The 12,556-nt window shown below is 44.6% G+C and overlaps 1 protein-coding gene across 6 annotated transcripts in view; it reads right to left on the minus strand.

The window, feature by feature from the left end:
• HIPK2 (homeodomain interacting protein kinase 2) overlaps window positions 1-12,556 on the minus strand; it is a 220,471-nt gene that overhangs the window by 172,072 nt on the left and 35,843 nt on the right. The gene's annotated exons all lie outside the window — the stretch shown is intronic.

A 12,556-nucleotide genomic window follows, 5' to 3' on the forward strand; every position in this document is an offset into this window, starting at 1 on the left:
GTTCTGATTCTGTGTGTGTCTGAGGCAGAACCTAAGTAGGCCCCCAAAGCCACCTCAGGAGTGGCTGGCAGCAGGCGGGCAAGGTCAGGCCATCCCTCTTCATGCCCCTCAGCATCGAGGAGGAGCCCTGACTTGGTCCTTCCTCACGCACCCTCTCTCACCTGCCATCCACATTGTTCCATTTTTCAACCCTGCATTTTCTTTCCAATGGAGGATCTCAAGAAGACAACCTTTTAAATAAACTTGATGGGATGAAAAAGGCAAACACCCACAAACTATAAAAACAAAATCAGCTGTACTTCTGGTTTCAACCCAGAGGAATTCCATTTAAATCCACGTTTTTTTCAAAGATCTAGAAGGCTGCTCACTTGGTCCCTGAAATGTTCTAAATAAGGATGGTTAAAGTTTCAGCAGTACTAGTTTTCAGGTGTTTGAGTCACAAACCTTTACGAAAGCACCTTCCCTGAATTTTTCAGCCACTTCCTAACATGACATACTAATGTCCCTCCATTCACTATTGGTTCAAAATCCTCACTGACCACCTCAAGAGACAAGTTAACCAGACCTGCAGCAGATAGTGAGGCCAGGTGTGTGCCTGGCAACGCAAGGTAAGCTTCATATGGACTTTTCCTATCCTTTAGAAATGTTTGGTAAAGTCTAAATCAAGACTAAAAATCTGGTAGGCTTTTTCTCTTTTGTGCAAAAGTGAATTTGTTAGCCTTAAATATCTGGTACTATGTTAGTAAAGTAAAATAATGCGTTTTACTAACTGTACACCCATTTCCTGCCCAGTCCACAGCTGAGGTGCCTTTTTGAGCTAACTCAGGTTCTACTTCAGAAATGTTTGCTGCACACAGAATCAGAACTGGAAATCTACTCTATTCTTTCCCATTTTGGTGGTGGTGTCACCATGTCACTGCTAATTTTTTTTTTTTCCTTTTTTTTTTTTTTGGAGACAGAGTCTTGCTCTGTCACCTAAGCTGCAGTGCAGTGGTGAGATCTCAGCTCACTGCAACCTCCACCTCCCAGGTTCAAGTGATTCTCCTGCCTCAGCCTCCTGAGTAGTGGGGATTACAGGCATGCGCCACCATGCCCGGCTAATTTTTGTATTTTTAGTAGAGATGGGGTTTCACCATGTTAGCCAGGCTGGTCTCGAACACCTGACCTCTGGTGATCCACCCACCTCGGCTTCCCAAAGTGCTAGGATTACAGGCGTGAGCCATCGCACCTGGCCCTAATTTTCATTTCTACTAAAAACTGTGTAGATTCTATTACTATGTGTCCCCCAACCAAATGATATGTTAAGTCCTCATCCCTAGTACCTGTGAATGTGATCTTTTTTGGAAATTGGGTCTTTTCAGAGGTAATCAAATTATAATAAAGTCATTAAGGTGAGCCCTAATCCCATATGACTGGTGTACTTATAAGAGGAGACACAGGCATATACACAGAACGGGGGCCACACAGCGACAGAGGCAGAGACTGCAGCAATGCAGCTGTAAGCCAAGGGATGCTCGGCATTGTTGGGAGCCATGAGAAGCCGGGAGAAGGCAAGGAGGGGATTTGTCTGGAGTCTCCGAGGGAACGTGACCCTGCCAACTCCTCCTCCAAAACTGTGAGAGAAGACATTTCTGTTGTTTTAAGCCACCTAGTAACAGTTTGTGTTAGTTTGTTACAGTCACCCTATGAAACGAGTACCCTCTGCAAAATAACTCAGGATGTATTTCGTTGAAAAGGCACATCTGTACTCAAGCTATGATAAAGTATTTATAACAATCGCAAAGTGGCGCTGGCCAAATGGCAGGTTGCCCTCTCAGCCTCCCAGCCTGTGTCTGTGGCCTCTTGGTTGAAAAGCAACAGAAGCATCTACAGCTTTACTCCCACGTTTTAGTCTTAATTCCTGCCAGGGTACTATACACCTCCTCTTCTTATGCAAATATATTTGTTCATTGTGATTGAAGTTTGACTTCAAAACAACAAAATTTCTAAGGAAGGCATCTAAAGTTTGATCTGTTCTCATCAGCGACGTCCACAGTTAAGAGGCTACAGACGGCACTTCCTCAAACCTGCCTTTTCTAAACCTCAACTTCTTGCTGAGTTATATAAAGAAACCAGGACAAAGGGCCGCCATCTGGGTTCTGCTCTCAGTGCAACACCTGTTTGCACACTCCTTGTACTCATGTTTATGTATTTCTTTGAGCATTTCTCTCATAGGCTGTTCTCTAACTGCAAAGAAAACTTTGTGAAAGATGTTTTGCAGACACAGTGATGCCAGGGATGCGAGACGCAGACAACCCTTTTCCCTGGGCTCTCTTTAAATACAGGATTCATTTCATCCCCCTCTTAAAGCACAATAATCCATCCTTCTTACTCGATTTAAATAGCAACTGCTATTTACAACCGGAGCTCCATGTTACAACTCTTTTGTTCCTTGGAGAATTGTTTCATTCCCCTCAGTTGCCTTTAACTGACATCTGACTAAACTCAATTAGGGATCACTTTGGGAAAGGTACCACCTCCACAACTCGCAGGGAGAGAGAAGAGCAGGAAGAAATGAAAGGAAGAAAGCTGGAGTGTGGGGAAAGTTGGCAGGGATGCTGAGAGGAAAAGGAAAAAGAAACTACAGATGAGGAAAAGGAAAAAGAAACTACAGATGAGAAAAAGGTGAGAAGAGAGAAGGCAAGTGAAATCATATTGGGAGCATACTCACAATAATAAAGTAGCATTGTAATGTGCTTTGTAAACTATAAAGCACAATAAAAATGCAATGCACTATTATTTGCAATATTTAAATAGGTGCTTTTGTGTGTGTGTGTGTGTGTGTGGATATGAAAATCAGCTGGTACAGGGATCCTTTGGCAGGGCAACCAGTGGCCCATTCTAAGCTGTGCAAATTAAAGTGGGTTCTTTGGTCTGTTGCAAGGACATTTTTCTACTGTGAGTCACTGTCATCAAGCCAGTCCTAGCGTTATTACCCAACAACTCCATGGCACTGAGCCACTTACACCCAGTGCTGGGAGGAGGTGCCCACTCAGATAATACTGGTTCTTGCAGTGGGGCGCCTTCCTCCTGGCGTACATCTAAGACGTCTGATAGCTCTCCTATATCTTGCTTTAAAACAGAAAGGATGGCATTTGGTGATGTAGGCCGTCCCTCTCTTCCTAGGGGTCTGTACTCCAAAAGCTCATTTTCAGATTGTTTCTGCATTCTCAACAACTAGGTCAGATGCCAGTGCTGCCCTTTCTAAATGTGTGATCTCAGCAAGTTAGTTAACCCCTTTCTGCCTCTATCCCCTCATCTTTAAAGTGGAGACAGTAATATTTCATAGGGTCCTTGTGAGGAGTAAATGAACATACATATATAACATATATTATATATAATATATGACATATTATATATAACATGCATAATATATATAACATATTTTATATGTGTGTATATATATGCACACATATATACATACATATATTTTACATATACACATATATATATTTTATATATATATATATAAAAAATAGTGAGTCCCTGATATGGTTTGGATCAGCGTCCCCACCCAAATCTTGAATGGCAATCCCCAGTATTGGAGGTGGGGCCTGGTGGGAGGTGACTGGATCATGGGGGTTGCTTCTCAAGAATGGTTTAGCACCATACATCTTGGTACTGTCCTTGCAATAGGACTGAGTTCTCTTGCGAGATCTGTTGGTTTAGAAGTGTGTGGCACCTCCACCCTTGCTCTCTCTTGCTCCTGCTCTGGCCATGTGAAAGGCTGGCTCCTCCTTCATCTTCCCCCATGACTGTAAGTTTCCTGAGGCCACCCCAGAAACTGAGCAGATGCCAGCATCATGCTTCCTGTACAGCCGGCAGAAGCAGAAGCCAATTAAACCTCTTTTCTTTATAAATTACCCAGATTCAGGTATTTCTTTATAGCAATACAAGAACAGACTGATACAGTCCTAAACAAGCATTTAGTGAAAACTGAGTGGAGGGTGGTCAGCTAGCTCCCCGAGGCCTAGCTAACACAGAATAGAATTTACTTTCAAAGCTTCTGCATCTCTTTTCCATGTAACATTTTAACCAAAAGCACTATCCTTGGTCATAACTGAGACCCAGTTTCTATGTACAATATGCTTATTGCAGATTTGTATCTACTGTATAAACAATGACCTCAACTTTTTTGATTAAGCACTTAATCAGGAAGAAAAAGAACACTCCTGATATACGTGATTTTTATACTTAAAAATAATCTATGTTTTACTTTCTAATACAGTATCATTAACCAAAAACACAAATATAGAAAAATTTAAAGGATAAAGTGGGATAAAGTATACATATTCAAATTTTCGTCTGTATCCTAATACACTGTCTTACAGCCTTGACTTTGAAAAGCTGTGCTGTAATTCAGGTAAGCTAAGCCATGTAACTTAGAATTAGCCTGAGCCAAATGATCCATCTTGGACAAAAAAAAGTACGTGAGAAGTAGCATTCCCAGGCAAAAGCCTTTCCGGCCAGTGTGTGACTCCTCTTTCCCTGATATTACGGTAACCAACCATGGTCCGGGGAGGAGTAGCTCCTTCGCCTGGTTAGTGGAAGAGGATAACAAAGAGCAGAGACCCCAGCTGACCCAAGATGTGGCGCAAGTGTGAAACAAACCTCTGTTGTTTGTTACTGCTGTATAACTTAGTCTATCCTAACCAGTGCTGGAATATTCCTTAATGCTGCCATCCCTAATGAGTCACAATTAACGTGGTTCAGTGTAATGCTATTGTGATGCTCAACTAGCAAAACCAGAGCACACGTTTTTAAAGACAACTTTAAAATTCCGAAATAGTTCAGTCCCTTTCTTCCATATTTTAGCATCACTTCTGTGCCCCATGAGAATGCTTCAGAAGATCAATGTGTCAAATGCTGAAACAACTCTCATCATCACCAGTGTTAGTGATTTCAAGCGTGCGCGCACGAATCCCCCACCCAATAACTTTTCTGAACAAGGGGAAGGCACGGGATCTTCAGTGACAAATGTTCTGGTTTGGTTTGCAAACTTTGACGCAAGTCACTCTCTGGTGACTAAAATGGGAAGATGCCCTTCACACTGACAACAGGAGTCCGACACTGCTGCATACAGGCCTAAGTGCCCCCATGGGAGAATCAGCTTTTACCCTGGGCTGATGTTTTCTCTGGGAAAAATGGACTTTCCGCACCCTGCCCCCAAATGCATTCTCATACTCCATGACACCACGGTTGTGTTCTTGGTAAAGAATATTTAAGTTCTGACATCATAATAACCATGGGTATTACTCATGGTAAGCTCACAAGGCTGGGAAGGCACATTCTGTACTCTCTTTATCACTGAAGTCAGCAATGGTTTTAAAAATAGCATGGCTCACACACCCAGGGGACCACTGATTCACTAATGGCCAAATACACACTATTGTGGACTCCTAACTCGTATGGTGTTTAGATTGTGATTTCTAGAATCAAGGCACACATTTATCATTTCCCTCATAGGAGTGTTATGCTGTACTAATTTATAAATAGAGATCTGCAGACCCTAAAAGAAGGAACCCTCAAAAATTACAAAACCAGGATTTGACAAGCCATCTGATTTGTTACTTCAAAATGATGTAAAATTTAATTAATGAGAGTATCTACCAACTTGGCATAACTACAATATGTCACACCTAAATAAAGAGAGATGACGTTACAAAGATAACTGACACTAATCTTAGTGAAGTCTAGAAGTAAGTTATAGGTTTTTCACTGTTGAGGGGGGAAGGGAATATTTGATTCTAGATGTCTCATGCAGGTTCTTTTAAGAGAAATATACCATGAGCGGAGAATGTTTTCATGATGTATAAATACATTTAGAAGTACACGACCACTTAAGCCTTTTGCTTAAATTCTGTGCTAAATCAGCAACTTTCTCATCTCTTACTGGGATTCCAGAGAGGACCTTCTGACCAAGGAGAAAACACCTAGATATGTAGGCCTAGCTTCTCTGGATGCTAGGATTCTCTCTCTTTAAATTATTCAGATTGATCCATCAGCCTTTTATAGAATTAGTTAGTATGAACCAGTCTTTTAGAACCCAATAATCCTTAAATTTATGGAGTCAAATTTCCAAATCTGCTAAGCTGAGGACTCTAGAGGCCAGAGTGAGCAGCATCCAGGAATATCTGCTGAGCACCTACGACGTCCAAGCACCACCCCAAGAGTGGTAGGTGACCACTGGCATTGTGAAAGAAAGGGTTACCCGCTTTTCAGGAGGTCAACATGACAAGATGCAGCAAGGGGAGAAGAGATAATTGACCACAGAAGGAAGTCACAACTGTCGCCCATTAAATGGTGCAGGCTTCAGAGAATGGAAGGAGTGCTTTCAGAGTCAGCGCCAGCTTTACACACGAGAGTGCACCCCAAGGGGAAGCCAGGGGTGAGCTGAAACACAGAGGCCAGCAAGCACTGGGTTCCAGGGACAGATGAGACCCATTTTTATTTAAGATCCATAAGCCATCCACTGCCTACAGGACCTGGGATAGTGTGCAGATACAATACAAAGCACAATATGAAAATAAGATAAAACAGGACCAAACCCCTCTAAGGGAACATCAGGAAGAATAAAACCATGCCTGTGGTTGAGAGCTCTTGTAGCGAGTGACAAAAGGGTCTGGAAAGGCTGGAGTCAGCATGGCAGGTCTTTGGTGCCTACTTTCGATTTTGTTCTGTTGAGGAGTCACAGGAGGTGGCTGAGAGAGGAGGGAGGAATGGTACCACTTCTGAATGGGAAATGAATGCATGTGGCCAGGGGCTCTGGCACCCACCACGGAGGAGCATCTGAGAGGTGATGGAAACCCGCAGGGAAGGTGCGGACAAGAGACTCGAGGGATGACCCAAAGACCTTGGCACTGACAGATGGGAAAAGAACCATGATAATGTGGAAGCTGCAGGATCAGGTGACAGGAGAATGAAGGGAAGGCTGGTCCCCTTTGGCGCCCTTGCTGACTTCAAGTGGCAGAGGAAGGCATGCCCTGGTAGGCGGAGGGGCCAATGCCCTGAAGAAGCATTCACCGGGGCACTGCAACTCTATTTCCAGAAGGGGCCCACACACACCAGTGTCAGGGCGGCCAAGGTGCTTCCCTGAGGGAACTCCCACAGCAGGAAGCAGAGAGCACACACTCCTGGGAAAGATGCCCTCCGCTCTGTCCTAATTCCCAGTGAGGGCATCTCCAAGGCCAGAGCTGACCTGAGACAAAATCAGCTCTCAGACACTCCTAGGAGTTACTGTCCTGGGCCAATACCCTTTGTTGAAGCCAGGAGGATGCTATTGAATAACATAAAAATCCCTAGGCTGGAGCTGTGGAGTACAACAGGAACTACAATCCTACAAAACACAGCAACCCTTGTGGAACCACAAAGGCCAATCAAAGCCATTTACCCAACTAGGATGCCTCATGTTACACGTAAGATATTAACAGAGAATGTCCGAATGTATGTTTTCCTTCCAATGGCTGGATGCAGGGAAGCTCTCTGGTTCTTTCACCAGCATCAAGTATACTCAATTTACTCCTCCAAACAAGCCATGCAGGCCCAGCGCTAAGAGTCTTCCCTGTCAGTTCTCAAAAGCTGGTCAAGGGGTAGAAACTCTGTTGCCGTCTTGCACCATACGGCTCTCAGCAGCTCGCCTTGTGGTCCTGACCCTGCCAGCCAAGCCCTTTTCATTCCGTTTTAGTTAAGCAGAAAATGAAGCTATCAGCTCCATTTCCACTCTCTCTGCATGAATTCATTTCCCTTTGCCACCCTGGCTCAAACTATATGGCTCATATAGTATTCCTACCAAGGTCTTACCTTGCTAAAGATTCTACTCTTCTAAGACTTGCTGAATCCAAACAAAAAGGTGGGAGGAAGTATGAGGATACATTCTAAGGGGCAACTTGAAATACAGGAAAGGATTCAAGAATAATAAGCCTGTTGATTTCTTGTTTGCCAGCTTTTACACCGACAAAACCCTAAGAATTATTAGAGGATGGGAATGTCTATGGAAGTGAAGTCAGTGACCCAGGAATCTGTTTTCCATACCTACTCATGCCATGAAATCCCATTAAGTCACCAGAAACCCCTGGAGGATAAGCTGTAACACCAGTTGGTGAAAGAATAAAAACCACTCTGCAATTTGCTCATTACCCCAGCTTGTCACCCAAACCATGGCTGAAAATCACTAGAAGCCCACCTTTCTCCCGGACTGCGGGAAAATGAACTGCCAAGGGCCCTGCACATCTGGCCTCTGCTACACCAGGAGTTTGGCGCCAGAAGCTCCCAATGCCCCATTGGTCCTGGGTCACATGAAGTGATTCAGAGCTACAGGGTCACGACTAAGCCACAAAATAAGAAACAAAGAACAAGATGAGCCTTTTCTTAGTTGCAAGCTAAAATTTGGGGAAAATGATTAGAAAAAAGAAAAACAGTGTGGTTGCTGGGAAGGCCAATTTCCTTTTACTCACAGGAAATCTTTTCTGCTGATTTAAGAGCAGAGCCACACCTGCTCACAGACCAAATGTCAGCACAGAAGGAAGCTGCACCTTTAGTTATTCAACCAGTGACAAAAGCATTAAAACAATTCTGAGCTAAGGAAATTCAACCTGGGCTCCAGGGCCCAGACCCGATCCATCTGCACATGAGTTAGAGGAAGGATTCGAGTTTATGGAAAGAAAGGGTACAGAAAAGGCACAGGCTCAATTCAAGACTTAGCAGTCCTGTTTTATACATGTTCCCCGAGTACAGACCAGCAGATCTGGGCTCACAAACAAGACCTAAGACCTACATTCTAAAAGAAAGGAGAACTCCACTGGGTCAACTGACAAAACTGGAATGCAAACAGTGGCTCGGAAAAAAATACTGTATCAGTGTTACATTCTCTAAAGTTGATCTCTGTACCATGTGTGAGAGTGCCCTATTCTCGGGAAACACACACTGAAGCATCAGGGGTAACGCGGCGCTGTCCAGAGGAGCTGTGTGTGCGACTGGAGAGGTTCTGTAGTCTCTGTTGTCTGAGGCAGCCACACGTGTGTCTATGGAGCCCTTGAAAATGTGGCTGGTGTGACTGAGGAACTGAATGTAAAGTTTTGTTTAGTTTTAGTTTAAATAGCTACTTGTGGCTAGTAGCTACCATTCTGGATGGTGCCGGAATAAAGGGCCATGATATTTGTAACTTACCCTCCAGTCAAATAACTATCATTAGTGTGTCTGTATATACAAATACACCACAGGCACACACACGACAACCAAAAGAGCAACAGTGAGAGACAGCACATTCAAGGGCATGACAAAACAAATGGGCTGAAGTGATAACAGAAAAATCTGGATACAGGGTATAGGGGAGGGGAATCTGGGTGTGGGGTATGGGGTAGTCTTTGTACTATTTTTATTTTTGCAGTATTTTAGTAACTTGGACACTAACTCCAAATAAAATGTTTTTAAATGTATAAGGATGAACATTTATTTATTAATCACTGAAATCTACCAGGCTACAAGTGGAACTCATTTACGGGCAGGGATTGGAACTCAGGATGTCCAAGACATTGGCAAATTTTGAACGAATATCATGGATGCCACAAGACTCTCCTCTCTGAATACTGCTCCTCCACACCCATGGCACGGTGCTTCCCCCACAGGGGCAGAATCAATGTCCTTGCCCAAGATAAATTTTCTCACTTCTTTCCATCTGACCTCTAGCCTGTCTATGTCCATGAAGGACTTGGCTACAAAGGTAAGTTTCGGGCAGGCTTTGCTTGTTTTTGAAACAGGGTCTCACTATGTTGTCCAGGTTCAAATGATTCTCCTTGCCTTAGCCTCCCTATTTGCTGGGACCACAAGTATGTGCCACCATCCCCAGCAGGGCAATTTTTAAAGTAACAGCTTTATGGACACAACAACTCACATACCATAAAGTTCATGTTTTAAAAATGTATAGTTCAGGCCGGTGCAGTGGCTCATGCCTTTAATCCCAGCATTTTGGGAGGCTGAAGTGGGCAGATCACATGAGGCCAGAGTTCAAGACCAACCTGGCCAACACGGCAAAACCTTGTCTCTACTAAAAATACAAAAAATAGCAGGGTGTGGTGGCACATGCCTGTAATCCCAGCTACTCGTGAGGCTGAGGCAGGAGAATTGCTTGAACCCTGGAGCCAGAGGTTGCGGTGCGGTGACCCAAGATTGCACCACTGCACTCCAGCCTAGATGACAGAGTAAGACCCTGTCCGAAAAAAAAAAAAAGGATAGTTCAATAGTTCGGTGGTTTTGAATACAACCGTATGACCATCACTGCTATCTAATTTCAAAACATTATCATCACTCTGATGATCAGAAACACCATACCCATTAGCAGTCACTCCCCACTCCCCCTTCCCACAGCCCCTGGAAACCATGAATCTCTATTTTCTATCTTTGCGGACTTGCCTGTTCTAGATATTTCATATAAATGGCATCACACAATATGTGTACGTCTGTCTGGCTTCTTTTGCTTAACATAAAATTCAAGGTTTACTCATGCGGTAGCATGTATCAACATTCCATTCCCTTTTACTGCCAAATAATATTCAGTGGAATATTATTGCACATTTTGTTTATCCACTCGTCAGCTTATGGACACTTGGGCTGCTTCTACTTTTTGCTGCGATGCAACCACGTGGACACGTGCTTTTATTCCTCTTGGGTACATACCTGGGAGTGGAACTGCCAGGTCATGTGGCGACCCTACGTTTAACCTTTTGAGGACCTGACACTTGTTTTCCAAAGTGGCCTCCTGAAGTCCCCAGGAGTCATGCAAAGTCCCCCAGATATCCCAGGCAAAGCACACAGAAGGCCCTTCTGCAGAGATGCTGCCCTTCTGTCCTTCGGTAAAATACCAGCCTAAATTCAAAGCAGGAGTCAGGGTTTGTTTGATTTGAGGTAAATAAATTAGAGAAGCTGTGACTCGCTCGGTGCCAGCAGCATGCTTAGCCTGGTAGCACCCCGGAGAAAGAGCCAGCACCTGGCATGGCAGACGAGGGTTGGCACAATGCACACTTGCTTGCCAGATGAAGAGGCGCTCTGTGCAAAGTGCAGCTGCAGCAGGACATAAACTGCTGCTCTCTCTACTGTCCCTCACCAGGGCAAAGCTGTCTGTGCTCCTGGTCAAGGCCTCAGGAGACTTACTTACTGTCACCCACACACTGTGCTCCTGAAAGTGCTGCTCAGAAACTGGCAGGGAGAAGACTTGGAGGGGGTGAGGACCACGAGAAATCAGAGAGCAACTAGACAAGGCAGATATCAAAAAAGACGGGTCCTTCAGGGCCTGCACACCTGTTAGTCCTAATATATTCCAGAGCAAGGGATCAGACTAGTGCACACATGGGCTGAAGCCCAGGGAAGGAGCCAAGTCCACCACCAATGCAACTGGTGAGTCAGTATCAGGCATGTGTCTCTCCAAGTTGGCAGTAAACAAACGCTCGTGCTTCATGTTTGGGCACCGGACTGAATTACCAGGCAAAAAGCACAAATTCTGGCCAGGCACGGTGGCTCAAGCCTATGATCCCTGCACTTTGGGAGGCCGAGGTGGGTGGATCACTTGAGGTCGGGAGTTCAACACCAGCCTGGCCAACATGGTGAAACCCCATCTCTACTAAAAATATGAAACTTAGCCGAACATGGTGGTGGGTGCCTGTCGTCCCAGCTACTCAGGAGGCTGAGGCAGGAGAATTGCTTGAACCCTGGAGGCAGAGGTTGCAGTGAGCTGAGATCGCGCCACTGCACTCCAGCCTGGGTGAGACTCCATCTCAAAAAATACAAAGTACAAATTCCAAAGCTAGTCAAGCAAGCTCAGAGGTTGGTGAAGAGTTGGTGAGGAGAGGAGGATTTCTGCAGAGAAGAGCAGTCCTGGAATGGCTGGCTCTCTCTTTTGTTCCCTTCAAAAGCACTTTTCTTCCACATGTGCGCCCTGGGGAGACACTTGGTTTCATCTTAGAGTCACTGTGCTGAGCTCCGTAGGCCCCTTCTTTCACTCTGGACCCCATCCTTTGTATCATCCTGTCGTCTTGCAACGTTTCACTTGTCCTTCACCTTTGCCCCCTCGGGACAAACTTTGTTGGCAGGCCTGGCATTATTTTTGTTTTTGAAGATATTGTATTTCAAAAACAAACTGCTACATATTTAATAAGGAAAGCTCAACCACGGTTTGACGCGGTGGGGATGCAGAAGTGGCAGGCAGGTAGCTTGAGATCCTGAATATGTCCTACCAGCGCACAGCCTGTCCCCTCGGCCCCCATTAATCTCCACGCTCTAGCCTGTCCCACCTTTGTTATTTCTCCAATTTCGTGAATATTGATCAGCTCAGTAGAGCTCTGATTTTCACAGGTAATTCCTCCTATGTCCTGCGCATTCACTTTCTCAGTCGCCATTCGATAAATACTCAGTATGATCACCGCGATTCACGTGTTGGTGTCTGTAATATGGTTCGCCTTTTGAAATCACAGATAAGTGGCACAGAACCTGGTATGATAAAAACGTCAGAGAAAACAAAGATAAGAAC

This window comes from Macaca fascicularis, chromosome 3 (assembly GCF_037993035.2).
Source record: "Macaca fascicularis isolate 582-1 chromosome 3, T2T-MFA8v1.1".
Lineage (NCBI taxonomy): Eukaryota > Metazoa > Chordata > Mammalia > Primates > Cercopithecidae > Macaca > Macaca fascicularis.